Source organism: Phoenix dactylifera, chromosome 2 (genome assembly GCF_051530095.1).
Source record: "Phoenix dactylifera cultivar Ajwa chromosome 2, Ajwa_hap1_PhDact_Kaust_v1.1, whole genome shotgun sequence".
NCBI classification, from domain to species: Eukaryota; Viridiplantae; Streptophyta; class Magnoliopsida; order Arecales; family Arecaceae; genus Phoenix; species Phoenix dactylifera.
In genome coordinates, this window is record NC_143191.1 from 22,983,969 (window position 1) to 22,992,278 (window position 8,310).

The window sequence follows — 8,310 nt, forward strand, 5'->3', positions numbered from 1 at the left end:
ACATAATCAGCAAGTCCTTCGAGGAATCAAGTTATTTTGATCCACTAGAAAGATGTTTGGCCCAATTCAGTCAAGATTGTGAGGAAGGAGAGTCGAATCAGGAGGTTAATGCATTACTAGATTCCATTCCTGTAATGGATACTAGCAGATGGGCTACTAAATTTGAATCATTACCTATACCTGAATTCCAACTAGTACCTTCAAGTGTCAAACCTCCCCAGCTTGAACTAAAAGATCTGCCTGAAAACCTAAAATATGCATTTCTAGGGGACAACAACACCTTACCTGTTATTATTGCATCAAATTTAACTGAAGAACAGGAAGAGAAGTTGTTAAATATCCTTCAGAAAAATCAAGAAGCGATCGGCTGGTCTATAGCTGATATTAAGGGGATTAGCCCTTCTGTGATCCAACATAAAATTCATCTAGAAGATGATGCAAAAACCTCTAGAGAACCACAAAGGCGACTTAACCCAGTCATGAAGGATGTGGTTCTAGCTGAAATCATTAAACTCTTAGATGCAGGGATTATATATCCTATTTCTGATAGTCAGTGGGTGAGCCCAGTTCAAGTCGTACCCAAGAAATCTGGAATTACTGTGATCAAGAATGACCAAAATGAGTTAGTCCCAACTCGAATCCAAACTGGATGGCGAGTGTGCATCGACTACAGAAAGCTGAACGCCATGACTAGGAAAGACCACTTTCCACTATCCTTCATTGACCAAATGTTAGAACGTCTAGCTGGCCATTCTCATTACTGTTTCCTTGATGGTTATTCTGGATATAACCAAGTTCCAATTGCACGTGAGGATCAAGAGAAAACCACATTCACCTGTCTTTATGGCACTTTTGCCTATCATCGCATGCCTTTTGGGTTATGCAATGCACCGGCTACATTCCAGCGGTGTATGATGAGCATTTTCTCCGACATGGTGGAGAAATTTTTAGAAGTTTTTATGGATGACTTTTTTATTCGGATCCAATTTTAATGAATGTCTCCATCACTTGACCCTTGTTGTAGAACGATGTAAAGAGAAAAATTTAGTTCTTAACTGGGAAAAATGCCATTTTATGGTCCAATCAGGTATTATTTTGAGACACATTGTGTCACAAAGGGGAATCGAGGTGGATAAAGCCAAAGTAGAATTAATTGCCAAGTTACCACCTCCCAAAACTGTTAGGGAAGTCAGATCCTTTTTAGGGCATGCGGGTTTTTACCGCCGCTTTATCAAGGATTTCAGTAAATTGTCGAAACCCTTATGCGATTTGTTGGCGAAAGATGCTACTTTTAATTTTTCGCCAATTTGTATAACTGCTTTCGAAAGACTAAAGTCTGAACTAACCTCAGCACCCATCATAAGGTCCCCTGATTGGAATCTGCCATTTGAAATCATGTGTGATGCATCTGATTATGCAATAGGTGCCGTCTTAGGACAGCGAGTAGAGAAGCTTCCCCATGTTATTCATTATGCGAGCAAAACTCTGAATGACGCCCAACTCAACTATTCCACCACTGAAAAAGAATTGTTGGCAGTTGTTTTTGCTCTAGATAAATTTCGTCCCTATTTGATAGGATCCAAGGTCCTCATTTATTCTGATCATGCCGCCCTTAAGTACCTTCTCACAAAGAAGGATGCCAAGGCAAGACTCATTCGTTGGATCCTATTGCTTCAAAAATTTGATCTTGAAATACAAGATAAATAAAAGTAGAGTCTCGATCAACCTAGTGCACCAACCAAAGGGATCTGAAAATGTTGTAGCTGACCACTTGTCCAGATTAATTGTTGAATCATCTGGAGAATCCATGCCTGTGTCCGAGACCTTCCCTAATGAACAATTAATGATGATTTCCCATACCAATGTTCCATGGTATGCTGATGTAGTCAACTATCTAGTTACTGAACGAATGCCCAGTTCATGGACCAAACAAAAGAAATTCCGCCTCCTAGCTCGTGTAAAGTGGTATTTTTGGGATGAACCATACCTATTTAAATATTGCCCTGATCAGATCATCCGACGGTGTATCCCTGAATACGAGCGAAGGAAAGTCCTTTCCTTTTGTCATGACCATGCTTGTGGTGGTCATTTCAGTGGTAAAAAGACGGCTGCAAAGGTTTTGCAGTGCGGATTCTATTGGCCCACACTATTTCATGACTCACACGAGTATTGCAAATCATGTGACCGATGTCAAAGACTAGGAAAAATTTTAAGAAAAAATGAGATGCCTCTGAACCCGATCTTAATTGTAGAAATCTTTGATGTTTGGGGTATTGATTTTATGGGTCCTTTTCCTATGTCATTTGGGCACCAGTACATACTCCTAGCTGTTGACTATGTGTCCAAGTGGATTGAGGTTGTCGCATGTAAGACCAATGATCATAAAGTAGTGATCAAGTTTCTTAAGGAGTCTGTCTTCGCTCGCTTTGGCACCCCTCGTGCTATCATTAGTGATGGGGGAAAACATTTTTGCAATAGAATTTTTAAAGCCCTTGCTAGGAAGTACAACATCACCCACAAGGTCGGTACACCATATCATCCACAAACAAGTGGACAAGTTAAGATTTCCAACAGAGAAATCAAGACCATCCTTGAAAAAACTGTCAATCCATCTCGAAAGGACTGGTCCTTTAGGTTAACAGATGCATTGTGGGCATATCGAACGGCCTACAAAACACCAATTGGAATGTCCCCATATAGGATTGTCTATGGCAAGGCTTGCCATTTACCTGTCGAGTTAGAACACAAGCCGTATTGGGCAATCAAACGCCTAAATTTCGATCTCGACAAGGCAGGAGAACATAGAAAGCTTCAGCTCGACGAGCTTGAAGAAATTAGGAACGATGCTTACGAGTGTGTTAAGAAGTACAAGGATCGCATGAAAGTCATGCATGATAAAATGATTACTCGTAAAGAGTTTCACCAAGGATAAAAAGTTCTCTTATATGATTCTCGATTACATCTATTCCCAGGGAAACTTAAATCTCGCTGGATTGGCCCATACACGGTAGAGAAAGTGCATCCGCATGGTGCGGTAGTAATATGCAATACTAAAGATGGTAGGTCGTTTCAAGTTAATGGACATCGTTTAAAATCATACCTTGAGTATTTGAGTCCAGAAGTCGAGGAGACACTTCTGACCGACCCTGTTTATCATGAATGAATTAGAATTGTCTGGCTGAAGACATAAAACTTAGCGCTCCTTGGGAGGCAACCCAACATATAAATATTATAAAAAAAAAGAAAAAAAAATTACTAACATGCAGGTTTGGGGGTATTTTGCCCCAATTTTTAATTTACCCGCCCATATCAGGTAACTTCTCCTCTGTCCTCTTACTGCTTTAAATTTTCTTTAACATTGAGGACAATGTTAGATTTAGGTTTGGGGGTATTCTTAAGCATTTGGAATTTAAAAAAAAATAGTTTTCAGTGAAAATTTTTGGAATAAAAAAATAAAAAATTAATTTCCTTACAACACACAAGGTATATAAAATCTAAGAGCCCAATGACTAGTCGGAAGTAGTGCAAAGTGAGTTCTTTTTATTAAGTTCCTTTTAGTGAGCTGTAAGCTAATTAGTGCTTTGAATTTCACAACACATCTGGCCTGCATTTTCTAAGGTATAGGTTCGACATTATGTTGAGAATACGGTAGCAAGCTCGAATCCTGATGAACCATCTTTTTCTGATCCAAAAAAAAAATACTATTTGGTGGAATTAGTCAGGTACATCGAAAAGGGCTACCTATTGTCAAAGGTCAGCGGGCTTGTGATGAGGAACCCGAGCATAGGTCCGTAGGGGAGTCTTGATGCCCGACACCTCATGCCAACTTGTGTGAGAATTGTCGACTAATTGCTCGCTACATGGAGGAATCATCACAGGAGTAAAAGTGCACAATATAAACATTTTCATGTTTCAAAAAAAAAGTTAAAAAAAAAATTATATTTTGACCTTAAGAAAGACAATAGTGTGAAAGTCGTTGTTGCAAAAATTCGAGTAAACTGTAATATTACAGATAAAGCCCATGAGGTATTAAAGTAAACATCCACAACTCTCGAAATCCTGCAGAAAAGATGATTTTGAATCAGCAAATAGGTCTTGTCCGACCAATTCTTGGAAACTACTAATATTAGCGATATTTTGGAGATCCAAAACCTTAGCTTGTGCATGGTCCAAACTTCACTGAGCACTCAAGTATAAATAAGTCTTACAACTTTCTAACGGAAAACTTAATGACTTCAACTTAAATTGCATACTAACCTAGAATTTGGGCTACTTAGTAATTAAAACCTTATGTGCTTTTGAAATTCTTATCAGTTATGTACTTGAAATTAGACTTTCATTTCATAAAACAAATTTTATTTTGGGATTGAAGTTTGTGGGTAACTTCACTGCAAACCCTCACGAGACAACACTCGTCCACTAGGGTAACCTAGGGGTTTAACGGCTTGTTGCACGTGCTAAGTGCAATCGTAATGCTCTACGAAAGTAAGTATTTATCTTAGTTCATGTATATTTATATTTATAAAAATAAATAAAACTTTTGCACTCTCATGTTATCATTGTCGCACTAAATTGCTAGAGACTAGTAATAAGCTGGTTGGGGGGTGTGATGAGAGCACAAAAGTGCAATCGTCATACCATCTTAATTAGTATTATAGCTAATCATTAATAATAAAATTAACTAACTAACGTTGTATTCGTGTTTGAGTGCAAGTAATCCAAGAAACCCAATAATATCGGGTTTGAGCCCAATGTCCGGCAGCCCGAGCTCAAGTCAAACCAGCATCTTCCAGGGCCTGCACATCCTGACTTCATCCCGCGATACAACACAACATCGCGAGCATCTCCGTGTCCGTATCCAATGATCCAGATCAGCTCCCTCCAGCTTCAGCCTCTCTTTCAAGCCTCCCAAATAAGCAAGCCACATCAAATCCCCCCTCCTGGCAAGGCAGATCCCAGCCATCCGTGCCTTCCTTCCATGCACCCAAATCAGCCGTCCGCATTCATCTCCCTCTCAGCGAGACAGACTTCCTTCCTTGCATCCGTGCCAGGCCGTCCGCATCCTCAGCATCCCCAGCGTCCCAGATTTCCGATGATTTCAGCATCCAGCTTCTTCCTTCCGCTTCAGCTCCCAGCATCAAATCCCCCCTCCCAGCAAGGCAGATCCCAAGCGCCCATCAAACCGTGATCGTCTCCTCCGGCTTCAGCCCCTCCTCCGCAATCACCGGCGATCCCATTTCTTCCGCCCGTGATGCAGCACCGGATCCGCGTCGCCACCTTCCGCTTCAGCTCCCAGCAGCACCCGAAGAAGGAAGCCCGCGTCCCCGCCTTCCGCATCAAGCATTTCGGCGATCCCGCATCCGTGGCCCAAAGAAGCAAGACCGAGCCTCCCTTCCGCGATCAGCCCAACCAATCCCGCTGATCCCGCCTCCACCACATCTCCAAGGGCCTATAAAAGAGGGGAGGAGGAGCTTAGAGAGGGTGTGCTCGGTTGGGGTGGAGGCCAAGAAATAGAGGAACCAAGGAAAGGGCTCTCGGTCGGCTGGTCCAAGGAGGAAGAAGAACCAAGAACAGAGTGCTCTGTTCTTGGAAAGAAAGAAAAAAAAAAAAGAAAGATTAGTTTATGTCGAAGTCCCACCGTGGGAGAGGAAAGGATTTTCTCAATTTTATTTTATTTTTCTATTTGCAGAAGAAAAGAGCATTAGGCTTCATCTTCAAGTTTTTTTACTTTTTGTAATCATTTTTTTTATGAGATCAATCAATTTTCTTCCATGCAATCTTTGTTCTAGGTTCAGTTTAATTTCTTTCTTTTTTTTTGTGCAATCTTTTAATTTTTCTTTCATGCAAAATATGAAACTTTCTTTCATGCAATTTATGTTCCAGGTTTCAATCTTCTTAGCACTATTTTCATCCATTTTAATTTATGCCAAAACTCTTCTTTGATTAATTATGCTTTTCGAATCTGAGTACCTTTCTTTTAGTTAGTTTCAATTAGAAAATCATATCAACATCCCTGACATAATGTTTTTCTTTCGTTATTCAAAAATCGCTTTTGAATCTAAGTGAACGTTTTTATTTTTAAGCAACTCCAACCGCCTCCCTGTGGATCGACCTCTTACAACCGCTATTCTTCGAGTAGGAAACGTAAGAGCAGAATTAAATTAAACTTTGTTTGTCGGTTCTAACAACGATCTGTTTAGCGTATTTTTAGGTAAACAGGAATTGGACGAACACCGCTCTAGCAAAAAAAAAAAAAAGAGAGAGAGAGAGAGATACGACATTGTAGCGAAAGACTGCCACTATGTTGAAAGAACTTCTCCTTGAGCTTGATAAGTCTTCTTTTTAGTTAGAATCCAGTACAACCAAGATACGTTGGCACAAAGAAATAGGTTAGGCTGATGGATGCATATATAGGTCTGTCTGGTTGCAAGAGATTACAACTACAGTTAACTATTAATATTTGACCGCATTACTAGTTGATGCTAATCAAAGTGTGGCCTTCTGGTTGACTGCAACCATGATAGCAACATCACATGTTTCAAGCCTTACATGTGGTCTCAGATTTTGGCCGCCAAGTGCAATTTTTTCTTATGAAATTCCAGGGACACATGTTGTAGTCCTAGGCTGTCACAGGAACATCTAGGTGTAGTTCATCGCATACAATTTGATATTGCGCCTTTGGTTACCCCTATATGTCAATTCTTGTAAAGAACTCTTAACTCCTGAGATTGAAACTTGCACCATTGTTGCAATCTAAATTGCTTAAACCTTAGGCTAGAGAGAGGCTCTGATAAGTTATACTTGGTTTGAAAAAGGTTAGGAATTTTTTAAATATTATCTTCCAATCTCAAAAGGCATAAATAATTTTAGGATAAAAAGATGGATCTCAGTTTGTGTTCCTATAGAACATTTCTATTCCATGGAAGAATTGCCTGGTCCATTTGTGTCTCCATGAAATGATACATAGTAATATAGTGCAATTGAACATGCTGAGGTTATTATTTTGGTTAACAAGGCAAAAGTAGCGCTATACTGCCCAACATATTAATTGCTAAAAAACTGGAGCTTTTGGTTATTTCAAAATAGAAGTAGGGATAAGAAGATTGGAAAACTCTTAGATAAATGTCCTATATAACCAATTTGCCTTACAAAATACCTATTACTCACAAATTATCCGCCCTTTAACAATTTTTCTTATTTCCAAACCAACTAAGCGGCAAATTGATTCTAGGTTCTTAATTTAGCTTGCATTTCGCACATACTTGCATAGACCAGATTCCTCAAACTATAGCATGTAAGGAGTCTTTCACATTTCACATTTTGACTATATTATTAAAAGACACCTGATTTTTAGATGATCCCATGCTCTTGAAACTATTATTTATTTATATGATTTATTTTAGAATAATTATTTAATATTTATATGTGATTGGCTTATTATTTTTGATCTCTTTGATCCAGTTTGGACTCTGCTATTTTATTTTTTTCAAAACCTAAGGCTCATCTTCTACCAAAAAATAAAAATCTTACAAAAAAATAAAAACAAAGTCTCGTAATGCAATTTATTTTTCTTTGGTGTTTGTCTTCTTTCTAAGTCATGTGCTTTGCGCATGCATATTATAAATTACTATATAATACAAATGTTTGGGATTTTGATTTCATGCAAATATTTTGACTCCCTGTAGGATTTTTTGGGAAAATTCAGTAGAATTAAGCTAGATTTTTTATAGAAATTGGACATGTTAGTCTACTCAGCCGGTTTTTTTTCCTAAAAGTCCATTCTAGTTTTGGCCTAAATCCGATCATTGAGCGTATTAGACTGCAAGATAAGAAAAAAATATATGGAGATTTTTTTTTCCCTATAGGATTTAGGCTAAGGAAGAATTGTGTTGATATAGATTTTATTTAACTAGGCTGTATAATCTATGATCTTATAGGAAATTCCATTCAATTCTATTAGATTTTCTAAATAGATCCTTATTAGGATTATAAAACTATCACTTCATAGTTTTTTTTTTTTTTTTTGTTGGTTCATTGGTGTATCTGTATCTATGGTCGTTACAAAACTATCCTTTCATATACGGTTCTCGTTGTATTGTATTTGTTCGTCTCTGTGTCAGATGCTACTAATGGGAACTCTAAGCGTATAGCTGAATGAGGGGTCACATCCTTGACCGACCCGCAGTGCACCGAAGAAGATCCGATATTTGTCCCGACTCGGAGTCGGGTTACGAAGACTGGGTCGGATTGGATTGGATTTGATTTATCAAAATCCGACCCGATTACACGGCTGTCTAATCTTTCTCGACG